Raw genomic sequence first — 14592 nt, forward strand, 5'->3', positions numbered from 1 at the left:
GATATGAACGGAAGTTCAGTTGTCCTTTTTAACGTTCTTAATTCAACTACTTCCTTTTAACGTTTTAACCTTTAAGCTTATGTACATACTTTGTACATAGAGAACCATAGAAGTAGAATAGTTTATAGAAGTCGTAGAAATCGATTATATTGTAATTTTTTAAGATACTGACCATTTTATGACAATATAATCGATTCTGATCCATGAGTGCTCGGTGCGGGTAACTCCTAAGCAATCGACTATAAAAGATATAAAACACTGAACATGTCATGTACGTTTTCACGGATGTCTTAGGCATGATAGCAACCGACTTAATTTTTTTTCAACTAGAAAATTCAAGTATTTTCACACAGAATTTTTATGAAAACAAGTGAGCAATCGGTTAGAAATCCTTTAAGCGCTGGAAAATTCATGCATTTTTATTCGAAGTATTTTGTAAAAAAAACATCTGAACAATGCGGTGGTTTATTGATTAAAACACTTCAAAATTGAAGTGTTTTAATTGACATTAAGTTACTCTCGTGGTCTGTTTTCACGAGACTTGGTCATTAAAATATGATATTTTTCTCGTCAGAAAACGTGAACATTTTAAAGAGTGATTCTCAGTGCAGGATTAGTTTGCTGATTGCAAATCACTATTTTAGAATATGAAACTTACTTGGACGGTACTGAAGTCGCTCAGCAAATCGGCTTTGCTCTAAATAAATGCAGTAGTACAGGGGTGGATTTAGGGCGGGGGCTATTATTTTATGACTGCCATTTTAGGCCGACAGACCCTAAATTTTTTCTAAAGGTCCTTTTGGCGCCATTATATTTTAGATTTGAAGGGGAGCGCGCGCCAAAAATACATATTTTTTTGGTCAATATTTTTCAAAAAGCGCCCAAAGGCGGCTTTTTACCTGTTTTTTCAAAAAATTGCCTGTGACGCAACACTTATGGCCAAAATAAGGTCTTTATAGTATTGCAGGACCGTTCAAAAGAGGTCGATAAAACTTTCGAATAATTTTTCTAAATTTTTCTCGAAATCCTTTTTTAGTTATAATTTTGTTCGCTCTGAATTTTCTTTTGCTTCTAATCTGTAGCACTTTTTTTCTTCAAATCAGTTACACTACCTCTTTTTCAGCAAGACTCTCTTGTTCGTCCGTGTTCTATGCTCTCTCACGCTTTTTCAGACAACGAAAGGTCCGCGGAGCTGGCTTGGTGGCCATTGGAAGACTGTGAGTGCCGATTATAGCCTTCCAATGGCTGAAATAATGTCTTTATTATGTTCCAGGAGCGTTCGCGAAATCAATTTTGTTGACCCAAAAAAAGAATGGCCAAAAATTAAAAAAAATTTTTTATAAATCTGACCCCTCGAAAAAATCCTAGATCCGCTCATTCGAAAACGCCGCCCTTTGTACTACTTTGAGCTATCCGTTTTTCGCTGACTAACCCTAAAACTTCTCTAAAGGCGCCAAAACATTTTAATTTTAAGGGAAGAGCGCGCGCAGAAAAAACGCGATTTGTTCTTCAAAATTTTCCAAAAAGAGCCCAAAAGCTGCTTTTGTGACCTGTCTCTTCAAAGTTTATTCTGAGACGCAAAATTTTTGGTCAATATAAGATCTAATTAGTGTTCCGGGAGCGTTTGAAAAACTAATTTGGGTGACGCAAAGAAGATTGATAAAAGATTCGAAAAAATTTTCCAAATCCGACCACTCGAGAAAATCTTAGATCCGCTCATGCAGTAGTATTTATATACAGAAAAGACAGCTCAATTTAAAATTCACAGAGTGTATTGCGTTCAATAAAATCCCCTGAATTGAAATTGTGACGAGTAGTGTACAGGCACCAGCAAAATTAAGGGGGCGGGGAGCCGGGGTGTTTCGCGGACGCCTCCCTCAGGGGTTCGACCTGTGCACTGTTTTGAGATATCCAGTTTTGAGCATAAAATGTTTCCAAAGGCGCCTTCAGCGTCAAAATACTCTAATTTGAGGGAGGCGCGCGCGCCGAAAAAACGGTATTTTTTGGTCCAAATTTTCCAAAAAGTGCCCAAAAGTGGCTTTTTAAACCTGTTTTTTTTTTCAAAAATTGTCTGAGACGCAAACTTTTTGGTCATTGTAAAACCTTTATAATCATCTCCAGTATCGTTCGGAAAATCAATTTGGTCGACCCAAAAAAAGGTCGACAAAATTTTGAAATTTTTCTAAATCCACCCCGTCGAGAAAATCCTGGATCCATCCTTGCAGTAGTATTTATAAACAAAAAACTAAAATTAGGTTTCCCTTGAGTTAAAATTTTGAAGGGTAGTGTAGAGGCACCAGCGGATAGAGCGGAGGCGGAAGGAGATGCAGACGCCAACCTCAGGGATTCAACCCCCTACCTACCTTTCGTACTATTTTGAGATTTCAATTTTTGGCTGACTGAATGTAAAATTTTTCTAAAAGGGCGTTGTTTTTCAAAGTATTCTCGTTTTTAGGGAAGAGCGCGTGCCAAAAAAAGGGATATTTTTTGTCGAAATTTTCCAAAACTTGCCTAAAAGCGGCTTTTTTGACCTCTTTTTTCAATATTTGCCTGTGACGCAAAATGTTTGGTCAAAAATGGTCTTCATTTTATTCCGGTATCGTTCGAAAAATCAATTTGGTCGACCTAAAAAAATGGTCGACAAAAATTTCGAAAGATTTTTAAAATCCGCTCCCTCGAGGAATTCCTAGATCCGCTCCTGCAGTAGTATTTATGAACAAAAAATGGCTCAATTTAGGTTTCAATGTAGAATGCATGATGTAATAGTTTTGTGTTGAAATTGTAAAGAGTAGTGTAAAGGCACCAGCGGATTTAGGACGAAGGGACGCGGACGCCATATTCTCGTTTTTAGGGAAAAGCGCGTGCCAAAAGAACGGGATATTTTTGTCGAAATTTTCCAAAATTTGCCTAAAAGCGGCTTTTTTGACCTGTTTTTTCAATGTTTGCCTGCGACGCAAATTGTTTGGTCAAAAATGGTCTTCATTTTATTCCGGTATCGTTCGAAAAATCAATTTGGTCGACCTAAAAAAATGGTCGACAAAACTTTCGAAAGATTTTTAAAATCCGCTCCCTCGAGGAATTCCTAGATCCGCTCCTGCAGTAGTATTTATGAACAAAAAATGGCTCAATTTAGGTTTCAATGTAGAATGCATGATGTAATAGTTTTGTGTTGAAATTGTAAAGAGTAGTGTAAAGGCACCAGCGGATTTAGGACGAAGGGACGCGGACGCCATATTCTCGTTTTTAGGGAAGAGCGCGTGCCGAAAAAACGGGATATTTTTGTCGAAATTTTCCAAAATTTGCCTAAAAGCGGCTTTTTTGACCTGTTTTTTCTTTATTTGCCTGCGACGCAAATTGTTTGGTCAAAATGTTCTTCATTTTATTCCGGTATCGTTCGAAAAATTAATTTGGTCGACCTAAAAAAATGGTCGACAAAACTTTCGAAAGATTTTTAAAATCCGCTTCCTCGAGGAATTCCTAGATCCGCTCCTGCAGTAGTATTTATGATCAAAAAATGGCTCAATTTAGGTTTCAATGTAGAATGCATGATGTAATAGTTTTGTGTTGAAATTGTCAGGAGTAGTGTAAAGGCACCAGCGGATTTAGGGCGAAGGAACGCGGACGCCATATTCTCGTTTTTAGGGAATAGCGCGTGCCAAAAGAACGGGATATTTTTGTCGAAATTTTCCAAAATTTGCCTAAAAGCGGCTTTTTTGACCTGTTTTTTCAATGTTTGCCTGCGACGCAAATTGTTTGGTCAAAAATGGTCTTCATTTTATTCCGGTATCGTTCGAAAAATCAATTTGGTCGACCTAAAAAAATGGTCGACAAAACTTTCGAAAGATTTTTAAAATCCGCTCCCTCGAGGAATTCCTAGATCCGCTCCTGCTGTAGTATTTATGAACAAAAAATGGCTCAATTTAGGTTTCAATGTAGAATGCATGATGTAATAGTTTTGTGTTGAAATTGTAAAGAGTAGTGTAAAGGCACCAGCGGATTTAGGGCGAAGGAACGCAGACGCCATATTCTCGTTTTTAGGGAAAAGCGCGTGCCGAAAAAACCGGATATTTTTGTCGACATTTTCCAAAACTTGCCTAAAAGCGGCTTTTTTGACCTCTTTTTTCAATATTTGCCTGCGACGCAAAATGTTTGGTCAAAAATGGTCTTCATTTTATTCCGGTATCGTTCGAAAAATCAATTTGGTCGACCTAAAAAAATGGTTGACAAAACTTTCGAAAGATTTTTAAAATTCGCTCCCTCGAAGAATTCCTAGATCCGCTCCTGCAGTAATATTTATGAACAAAAAATGGCTCAATTTAGGTTTCAATGTAGAATGCATGATTAATAGTTTTGTGTTGAAATTGTAAAGAGTAGTGTAAAGGCACCAGCGGATTTAGGACGAAGGGACGCGGACGCCATATTCTCGTTTTTAGGGAAGAGCGCGTGCCGAAAAAACGGGATATTTTTTTCGACATTTTCCAAAACTTGCCTAAAAGCGGCTTTTTTGACCTGTTTTTCCAATATTTGCCTGCGACGCAAATTGTTTGGTCAAAAATGGTCTTCATTTTATTCCGGTATCGTTCGAAAAATCAATTTGGTCGACCTAAAAAAATGGTCGGCAAAACTTTCGAAAGTTTTTTAAAATCCGCTCCCTCGAGGAATTCCTAGATCCGCTCCTGCAGTAGTTTTTCTGAACAAAAAATGGCTCAATTTAGGTTTCAATGTAGAATGCATGATGTAATAGTTTTGTGTTGAAATTGTAAAGAGTAGTGTAAAGGCACCAGCGGATTTAGGACGAAGGGACGCGGACGCCATATTCTCGTTTTTAGGGAAGAGCGCGTGCCGAAAAAACGGGATATTTTTTTCGACATTTTCCAAAACTTGCCTAAAAGCGGCTTTTTTGACCTGTTTTTCCAATATTTGCCTGCGACGCAAATTGTTTGGTCAAAAATGGTCTTCATTTTATTCCGGTATCGTTCGAAAAATCTATTTGGTCTACCTAAAAAAATGGTCGACAAAACTTTCGAAAGTTTTTTAAAATCCGCTCCCTCGATGAATTCCTAGATCCGCTCCTGCAGTAGTATTTATGAACAAAAAATGGCTCAATTTAGGTTTCAATGTATAATGCATGATGTAATAGTTTTGTGTTGAAATTGTAAAGAGTAGCGTAAAGGCACCAGCGGATTTAGGGCGAAGGAACGCGGACGCCATATTCTCGTTTTTAGGGAAAAGCGCGTGCCGAAAAAATGGGATAGTTTTGTCGAAATTTTCCAAAACTTGCCTAAAAGCGGCTTTTTTGACCTGTTTTTCCAATATTTGCCTGCGACGCAAATTGTTTGGTCAAAAATGATCTTCATTTTATTCTGGTATTGTTCGAAAAATCAATTTGGTCGACCTAAAAAAATGGTCGGCAAAACTTTCAAAAGTTTTTTAAACTCCGCTCCCTCGAGGAATTCCTAGATCCGCTCATGCAGTAGTATTTATGAACAAATAATGGCTCAATTTAGTTTTCAATGTAGAATGCATGATGTAATAGTTTTGTGTTGAAATTGTAAAGAGTAGTGTAAAGGCACCAGCGGATTCAGGACGAAGGGACGCGGACGCCATATTCTCGTTTTTAGGGAAGAGCGCGTGCCGAAAAAACGGGATATTTTTGTCGACAATTTCCAAAATTTGCCTAAAAGCGGCTTTTTTGACCTGTTTTTTCATTATTTGCCTGCGACCCAAATTGTTTGGTCAAAAATGGTCTTCATTTTATTCCGGTATTGTTCGAAAAATCTATTTGGTCTACCTAAAAAATGGTCGACAAAACTTTCGAAAGTTTTTTAAAATCCGCTCCCTCGAGGAATTCCTAGATCCGCTCCTGCAGTAGTATTTATGAACAAAAAATGGCTCAACTTAGGCTTCAATGTAGAATGCATGATGTAATAGTTTTGTGTTGAAATTGTAAAGAGTAGTGTAAAGGCACCAGCGGATTTAGGACGAAGGGACGCGGACGCCATATTCTCGTTTTTAGGGAAGAGCGCGTGCCGAAAAAACGGGATATTTTTGTCGAAATTTTCCAAAACTTGCCTAAAAGCGGCTTTTTTGACCTGTTTTTTCAATATTTGCCTGCGACGCAAATTGTTTGGTCAAAAATGGTCTTCATTTTATTCCGGTATCGTTCGAAAAATCAATTTGGTCGACCTAAAAAAATGGTCGACAAAACTTTCGAAAGTTTTTTAAAATCCGCTCCCTCGAGGAATTCCTAGATCGGCTCCTGCAGTAGTATTTATGAACAAAAAATGGCTCAATTTAGGTTTCAATTTAGAATGCATGATGTAATAGTTTTGTGTTGAAATTGTAAAGAGTAGTGTAAAGGCACCAGCGGATTTAGTACGAAGGGACGCGGACGCCATATTCTCGTTTTTAGGGAAGAGCGCGTGCCGAAAAAACGGGATATTTTTGTCGAAATTTTCCAAAATTTGCCTAAAAGCGGCTTTTTTGACCTGTTTTTTCAATATTTGCCTGCGACGCAAATTGTTTGGTCAAAAATGGTCTTCATTTTATTCCGGTATCGTTCGAAAAATCAATTTGGTCGACCTAAAAAAATGGTCGACAAAACTTTCGAAAGTTTTTTAAAATCCGCTCCCTCGAGGAATTCCTAGATCGGCTCCTGCAGTAGTATTTATGAACAAAAAATGGCTCAATTTAGGTTTCAATTTAGAATGCATGATGTAATAGTTTTGTGTTGAAATTGTAAAGAGTAGTGTAAAGGCACCAGCGGATTTAGTACGAAGGGACGCGGACGCCATATTCTCGTTTTTAGGGAAGAGCGCGTGCCGAAAAAACGGGATATTTTTGTCGAAATTTTCCAAAATTTGCCTAAAAGCGGCTTTTTTGACCTGTTTTTTCATTATTTGCCTGCGACCCAAATTGTTTGGTCAAAAATGGTCTTCATTTTATTCCGGTATGGTTCGAAAAATCAATTTGGTCGACCTAAAAAAATGGTCGACAAAACTTTCGAAAGTTTTTTAAAATCCGCTCCCTCTAGGAATTCCTAGATCCGCTCCTGCAGTAGTATTTATGAACAAAAAATGGCTCAATTTAGGCTTCAATGTAGAATGCATGATGTAATAGTTTTGTGTTGAAATTGTAAAGAGTAGTGTAAAGGCACCAGCGGATTTAGGACGAAGGGACGCGGACGCCATATTCTCGTTTTTAGGGAAGAGCGCGTGCCGAAAAAACGGGATATTTTTGTCGAAATTTTCCAAAACTTGCCTAAAAGCGGCTTTTTTGACCTGTTTTTTCAATATTTGCCTGCGACGCAAATTGTTTGGTCAAAAATGGTCTTCATTTTATTCCGGTATCGTTCGAAAAATCAATTTGGTCGACCTAAAAAAATGGTCGACAAAACTTTCGAAAGTTTTTTAAAATCCGCTCCCTCGAGGAATTCCTAGATCGGCTCCTGCAGTAGTATTTATGAACAAAAAATGGCTCAATTTAGGTTTCAATTTAGAATGCATGATGTAATAGTTTTGTGTTGAAATTGTAAAGAGTAGTGTAAAGGCACCAGCGGATTTAGTACGAAGGGACGCGGACGCCATATTCTCGTTTTTAGGGAAGAGCGCGTGCCGAAAAAACGGGATATTTTTGTCGAAATTTTCCAAAATTTGCCTAAAAGCGGCTTTTTTGACCTGTTTTTTCATTATTTGCCTGCGACCCAAATTGTTTGGTCAAAAATGGTCTTCATTTTATTCCGGTATGGTTCGAAAAATCAATTTGGTCGACCTAAAAAAATGGTCGACAAAACTTTCGAAAGTTTTTTAAAATCCGCTCCCTCGAGGAATTCCTAGATCGGCTCCTGCAGTAGTATTTATGAACAAAAAATGGCTCAATTTAGGTTTCAATGTAGAATGCATGATGTAATAGTTTTGTGTTCAAATTGTAAAGAGTAGTGTAAAGGCACCAGCGGATTTAGGACGAAGGGACGCGGACGCCATTTTCTCGTTTTCAGGGAAGAGCGCGTGCCAAAAAAACGGGATATTTTTGTCGAAATTTTCCAAAACTTGCCTAAAAGCGGCTTTTTTGACCTGTTTTTTCAATGTTTGCCTGCGACGCAAATTGTTTGGTCAAAAATGGTCTTCATTTTATTCCGGTATCGTTCGAAAAATCAATTTGGTCGACCTAAAAAATGGTCGACAAAACTTTCGAAAGTTTTTTAAAATCCGCTCCCTCGAGGAATTCCTAGATCGGCTCCTGCAGTAGTATTTATGAACAAAAAATGGCTCAATTTAGGTTTCAATTTAGAATGCATGATGTAATAGTTTTGTGTTGAAATTGTAAAGAGTAGTGTAAAGGCACCAGCGGATTTAGGACGAAGGGACGCGGACGCCATATTCTCGTTTTTAGGGAAGAGCGCGTGCCGAAAAAACGGGATATTTTTGTCGAAATTTTCCAAAACTTGCCTAAAAGCGGCTTTTTTGACCTGTTTTTTCAATATTTGCCTGCGACGCAAATTGTTTGTTCAAAAATGGTCTTCATTTTATTCCGGTATGGTTCGAAAAATCTATTTGGTCGACTTAAAAAAATGGTCGACAAAACTTTCGAAAGTTTTTTAAAATCCGCTCCCTCTAGGAATTTCAAGATCCGCTCCAGCAGTAGTATTTATGAACAAAAAATGGCTCAATTTAGGTTTCAATGTAGAATGCATGATGTAATAGTTTTGTGTTCAAATTGTAAAGAGTAGTGTAAAGGCACCAGCGGATTTAGGACGAAGGGACGCGGACGCCATTTTCTCGTTTTCAGGGAAGAGCGCGTGCCAAAAAAACTGGATATTTTTGTCGAAATTTTCCAAAACTTGCCTAAAAGCGGCTTTTTTGACCTGTTTTTTCAATGTTTGCCTGCGACGCAAATTGTTTGGTCAAAAATGGTCTTCATTTTATTCCGGTATCGTTCGAAAAATCAATTTGGTCGACTTAAAAAATGGTCGACAAAACTTTCGAAAGTTTTTTAAAATCCGCTCCCTCGAGGAATTCCTAGATCGGCTCCTGGAGTAGTATTTATGAACAAAAAATGGCTCAATTTAGGTTTCAATTTAGAATGCATGATGTAATAGTTTTGTGTTGAAATTGTAAAGAGCAGTGTAAAGGCACCAGCGGATTTAGTACGAAGGGACGCGCACGCCATATTCTCGTTTTTAGGGAAGAGCGCGTGCCGAAAAAACGGGATATTTTTGTCGAAATTTTCCAAAATTTGCCTAAAAGCGGCTTTTTTGACCTGTTTTTTCATTATTTGCCTGCGACCCAAATTGTTTGGTCAAAAATGGTCTTCATTTTATTCCGGTATGGTTCGAAAAATCAATTTGGTCGACCTAAAAAAATGGTCGACAAAACTTTCGAAAGTTTTTTAAAATCCGCTCCCTCGAGGAATTCCTAGATCGGCTCCTGCAGTAGTATTTATGAACAAAAAATGGCTCAATTTAGGTTTCAATGTAGAATGCATGATGTAATAGTTTTGTGTTCAAATTGTAAAGAGTAGTGTAAAGGCACCAGCGGATTTAGGACGAAGGGACGCGGACGCCATTTTCTCGTTTTCAGGGAAGAGCGCGTGCCAAAAAAACGGGATATTTTTGTCGAAATTTTCCAAAACTTGCCTAAAAGCGGCTTTTTTGACCTGTTTTTTCAATGTTTGCCTGCGACGCAAATTGTTTGGTCAAAAATGGTCTTCATTTTATTCCGGTATCGTTCGAAAAATCAATTTGGTCGACCTAAAAAAATGGTCGACAAAACTTTCGAAAGTTTTTTAAAATCCGCTCCCTCGAGGAATTCCTAGATCGGCTCCTGCAGTAGTATTTATGAACAAAAAATGGCTCAATTTAGGTTTCAATTTAGAATGCATGATGTAATAGTTTTGTGTTGAAATTGTAAAGAGTAGTGTAAAGGCACCAGCGGATTTAGGACGAAGGGACGCGGACGCCATTTTCTCGTTTTTAGGGAAGAGCGCGTGCCGAAAAAACGGGATATTTTTGTCGAAATTTTCCAAAACTTGCCTAAAAGCGGCTTTTTTGACCTGTTTTTTCAATATTTGCCTGCGACGCAAATTGTTTGTTCAAAAATGGTCTTCATTTTATTCCGGTATGGTTCGAAAAATCTATTTGGTCGACTTAAAAAAATGGTCGACAAAACTTTCGAAAGTTTTTTAAAATCCGCTCCCTCTAGGAATTCCTAGATCCGCTCCTGCAGTAGTATTTATGAACAAAAAATGGCTCAATTTAGGTTTCAATGTAGAATGCATGATGTAATAGTTTTGTGTTCAAATTGTAAAGAGTAGTGTAAAGGCACCAGCGGATTTAGGACGAAGGGACGCGGACGCCATTTTCTCGTTTTCAGGGAAGAGCGCGTGCCAAAAAAACGGGATATTTTTGTCGACATTTTCCAAAACTTGCCTAAAAGCGGCTTTTTTGACCTGTTTTTTCAATGTTTGCCTGCGACGCAAATTGTTTGGTCAAAAATGGTTTTCATTTTATTCCGGTATCGTTCGAAAAATCAATTTGGTCGACCTAAAAAAATGGTCGACAAAACTTTCGAAAGTTTTTTAAAATCCGCTCCCTCGAGGAATTCCTAGATCGGCTCCTGCAGTAGTATTTATGAACAAAAAATGGCTCAATTTAGGTTTCAATTTAGAATGCATGATGTAATAGTTTTGTGTTGAAATTGTAAAGAGTAGTGTAAAGGCACCAGCGGATTTAGTACGAAGGGACGCGGACGCCATATTCTCGTTTTTAGGGAAGAGCGCGTGCCGAAAAAACGGGATATTTTTGTCGAAATTTTCCAAAATTTGCCTAAAAGCGGCTTTTTTGACCTGTTTTTTCATTATTTGCCTGCGACCCAAATTGTTTGGTCAAAAATGGTCTTCAATTTATTCCGGTATTGTTCGAAAAATCTATTTGGTCTACCTAAAAAATGGTCGACAAAACTTTCGAAAGTTTTTTAAAATCCGCTCCCTCGAGGAATTCCTAGATCCGCTCCTGCAGTAGTATTTATGAACAAAAAATGGCTCAATTTAGGTTTCAATGTAGAATGCATGATGTAATAGTTTTGTGTTGAAATTGTAAAGAGTAGTGTAAAGGCACCAGCGGATTTAGGACGAAGGGACGCGGACGCCATTTTCTCGTTTTCAGGGAAGAGCGCGTGCCGAAAAAACGGGATATTTTTGTCGAAATTTTCCAAAACTTGCCTAAAAGCGGCTTTTTTGACCTGTTTTTTCAATATGTGCCTGCGACGCAAATTGTTTGTTCAAAAATGGTCTTCATTTTATTCCATTATGGTTCGAAAAATCTATTTGGTCGACTTAAAAAAATGGTCGACAAAACTTTCGAAAGTTTTTAAAATCCGCTCCCTCTAGGAATTCCTAGATCCGCTCCTGCAGTAGTATTTATGAACAAAAAATGGCTCAATTTAGGTTTCAATGTAGAATGCATGATGTAATAGTTTTGTGTTGAAATTGTAAAGAGTAGTGTAAAGGCACCAGCGGATTTAGGACGAAGGGACGCGGACGCCATTTTCTCGTTTTCAGGGAAGAGCGCGTGCCAAAAAAACGGAATATTTTTGTCGAAATTTTCCAAAACTTGCCTAAAAGCGGCTTTTTTGACCTGTTTTTTCAATGTTTGCCTGCGACGCAAATTGTTTGGTCAAAACTGGTCTTCATTTTATTCCGGTATCGTTCGAAAAATCATTTTGGTCGACCTAAAAAAATGGTCGACAAAACTTTCGAAAGTTTTTTAAAATCCGCTCCCTCGAGGAATTCCTAGATCGGCTCCTGCAGTAGTATTTATGAACAAAAAATGGCTCAATTTAGTTTTCAATTTAGAATGCATGATGTAATAGTTTTGTGTTGAAATTGTAAAGAGTAGTGTAAAGGCACCAGCGGATTTAGTACGAAGGGACGCGGACGCCATATTCTCGTTTTTAGGGAAGAGCGCGTGCCAAAAAAACGGGATATTTTTGTCGAAATTTTCCAAAATTTGCCTAAAAGCGGCTTTTTTGACCTGTTTTTTCATTATTTGCCTGCGACGCAAATTGTTTGGTCAAAAACGGTCTTCATTTTATTCCGGTATCGTTCGAAAAATCTATTTGGTCTACCTAAAAAAATGGTCGACAAAACTTTCGAAAGTTTTTTAAAATCCGCTCCCTCGAGGAATTCCTAGATCCGCTCCTGCAGTAGTATTTATGAACAAAAAAGGGCTCAATTTAGGTTTCATTGAAGAATGCATGATGTAATAGTTTTGTGTTGAAATTGTAAAGAGTAGTGTAAAGGCACCAGCGGATTTAGGACGAAGGGACGCGGACGCCATATTCTCGTTTTTAGGGAAGAGCGCGTGCCGAAAAAACGGGATATTTTTGTCGAAATTTTCCAAAATTTGCCTAAAAGCGGCTTTTTTGACCTGTTTTTTCATTATTTGCCTGCGACGCAAATTGTTTGGTCAAAAATGGTCTTCATTTTATTCCATTATGGTTCGAAAAATCTATTTGGTCGACTTAAAAAAATGGTCGACAAAACTTTCGAAAGTTTTTAAAATCCGCTCCCTCTAGGAATTCCTAGATCCGCTCCTGCAGTAGTATTTATGAACAAAAAATGGCTCAATTTAGGTTTCAATGTAGAATGCATGATGTAATAGTTTTGTGTTGAAATTGTAAAGAGTAGTGTAAAGGCACCAGCGGATTTAGGACGAAGGGACGCGGACGCCATATTCTCGTTTTTAAGGAAGAGCGCGTGCCAAAAAAACGGGATATTTTTGTCGAAATTTTCCAAAATTTGCCTAAAAGCGGCTTTTTTGACCTGTTTTTTCAATGTTTGCCTGCGACGCAAATTGTTTGGTCAGAAATGGTCTTCATTTTATTCCGGTATTGTTCGAAAAATCAATTTGGTCGACCTAAAAAACGATCGACAAAACTTTCGAAAGCTTTTTAAAATCCGCTCCCTCGAGGAGTTCCTAGATCCGCTCCTGCAGTAGTATTTATGAACAAAAAATTGCTCAATTTAGGTTTCAATGTAGAACGCATGATGTAATAGTTTTGTGTTGAAATTGTAAAGAGTAGTGTAAAGGCACCAGAGGATTTAAGACGAAGGGACGCGGACGCCATATTCTCGTTTTTAGGGAAGAGCGCGTGCCAAAAAAACGGGATATTTTTGTCGAAATTTTCCAAAATTTGCCTAAAAGCGGCTTTTTTGACCTGTTTTTTCAATGTTTGCCTGCGACGCAAATTGTTTGGTCAAAAATGGTCTTCATTTTATTCCGGTATTGTTCGAAAAATCAATTTGGTCGACCTAAAAAAATGGTCGACAAAACTTTCGAAAGTTTTTTAAAATCCGCTCCCTCGAGGAATTCCTAGATCCGCTCCTGCAGTAGTATTTATGAACAAAAAATGGCTCAATTTAGGTTTCAATGTAGAATGCATGATGTAATAGTTTTGTGTTGAAATTGTAAAGAGTAGTGTAAAGGCACCAGCGGATTTAGGACGAAGGGACGCGGACGCCATATTCTCGTTTTTAGGGAAGAGCGCGTGCCGAAAAAACGAGATATTTTTGTCGAAATTTTCCAAAATTTGCCTAAAAGCGGCTTTTTTGACCTGTTTTTTCATTATTTGCCTGCGACGCAAATTGTTTGGTCAAAAATGGTCTTCATTTTATTCCGGTATCGTTCGAAAAATCTATTTGGTCTACCTAAAAAAATGGTCGACAAAACTTTCGAAAGTTTTTTAAAATCCGCTCCCTCGAGGAATTCCTAGATCCGCTCCTGCAGTAGTATTTATGAACAAAAAATGGCTCAATTTAGGTTTCAATGTAGAACGCATGATGTAATAGTTTTGTGTTGAAATTGTAAAGAGTAGTGTAAAGGCAACAGCGGATTTAGGACGAAGGGACGCGGACGCCATATTCTCGTTTTTAAGGAAGAGCGCGTGCCAAAAAAACAGGATATTTTTGTCGAAATTTTCCAAAATTTGCCTAAAAGCGGCTTTTTTGACCTGTTTTTTCATTATTTGCCTGCGACGCAAATTGTTTGGTCAAAAATGGTCTTCATTTTATTCCGGTATCGTTCGAAAAATCTATTTGGTCTACCTAAAAAAATGGTCGACAAAACTTTCGAAAGTTTTTTAAAATCCGCTCCCTCGAGGAATTCCTAGATCCGCTCCTGCAGTAGTATTTATGAACAAAAAAGGGCTCAATTTAGGTTTCATTGAAGAATGCATGATGTAATAGTTTTGTGTTGAAATTGTAAAGAGTAGTGTAAAGGCACCAGCGGATTTAGGACGAAGGGACGCGGACGCCATATTCTCGTTTTTAGGGAAGAGCGCGTGCCGAAAAAACGGGATATTTTTGTCGAAATTTTCCAAAATTTGCCTAAAAGCGGCTTTTTTGACCTGTTTTTTCATTATTTGCCTGCGACGCAAATTGTTTGGTCAAAAATGGTCTTCATTTTATTCCGGTATTGTTCGAAAAATCTATTTGGTCTACCTAAAAAAATGGTCGACAAAACTTTCGAAAGTTTTTTAAAATCCGCTCCCTCGAGGAATTCCTAGATCCGCTCCTGCAGTAGTTTTTATGAACAAA

Source organism: Symsagittifera roscoffensis, chromosome 5 (genome assembly GCF_963678635.1).
Source record: "Symsagittifera roscoffensis chromosome 5, txSymRosc1.1, whole genome shotgun sequence".
Lineage (NCBI taxonomy): Eukaryota > Metazoa > Xenacoelomorpha > Acoela > Convolutidae > Symsagittifera > Symsagittifera roscoffensis.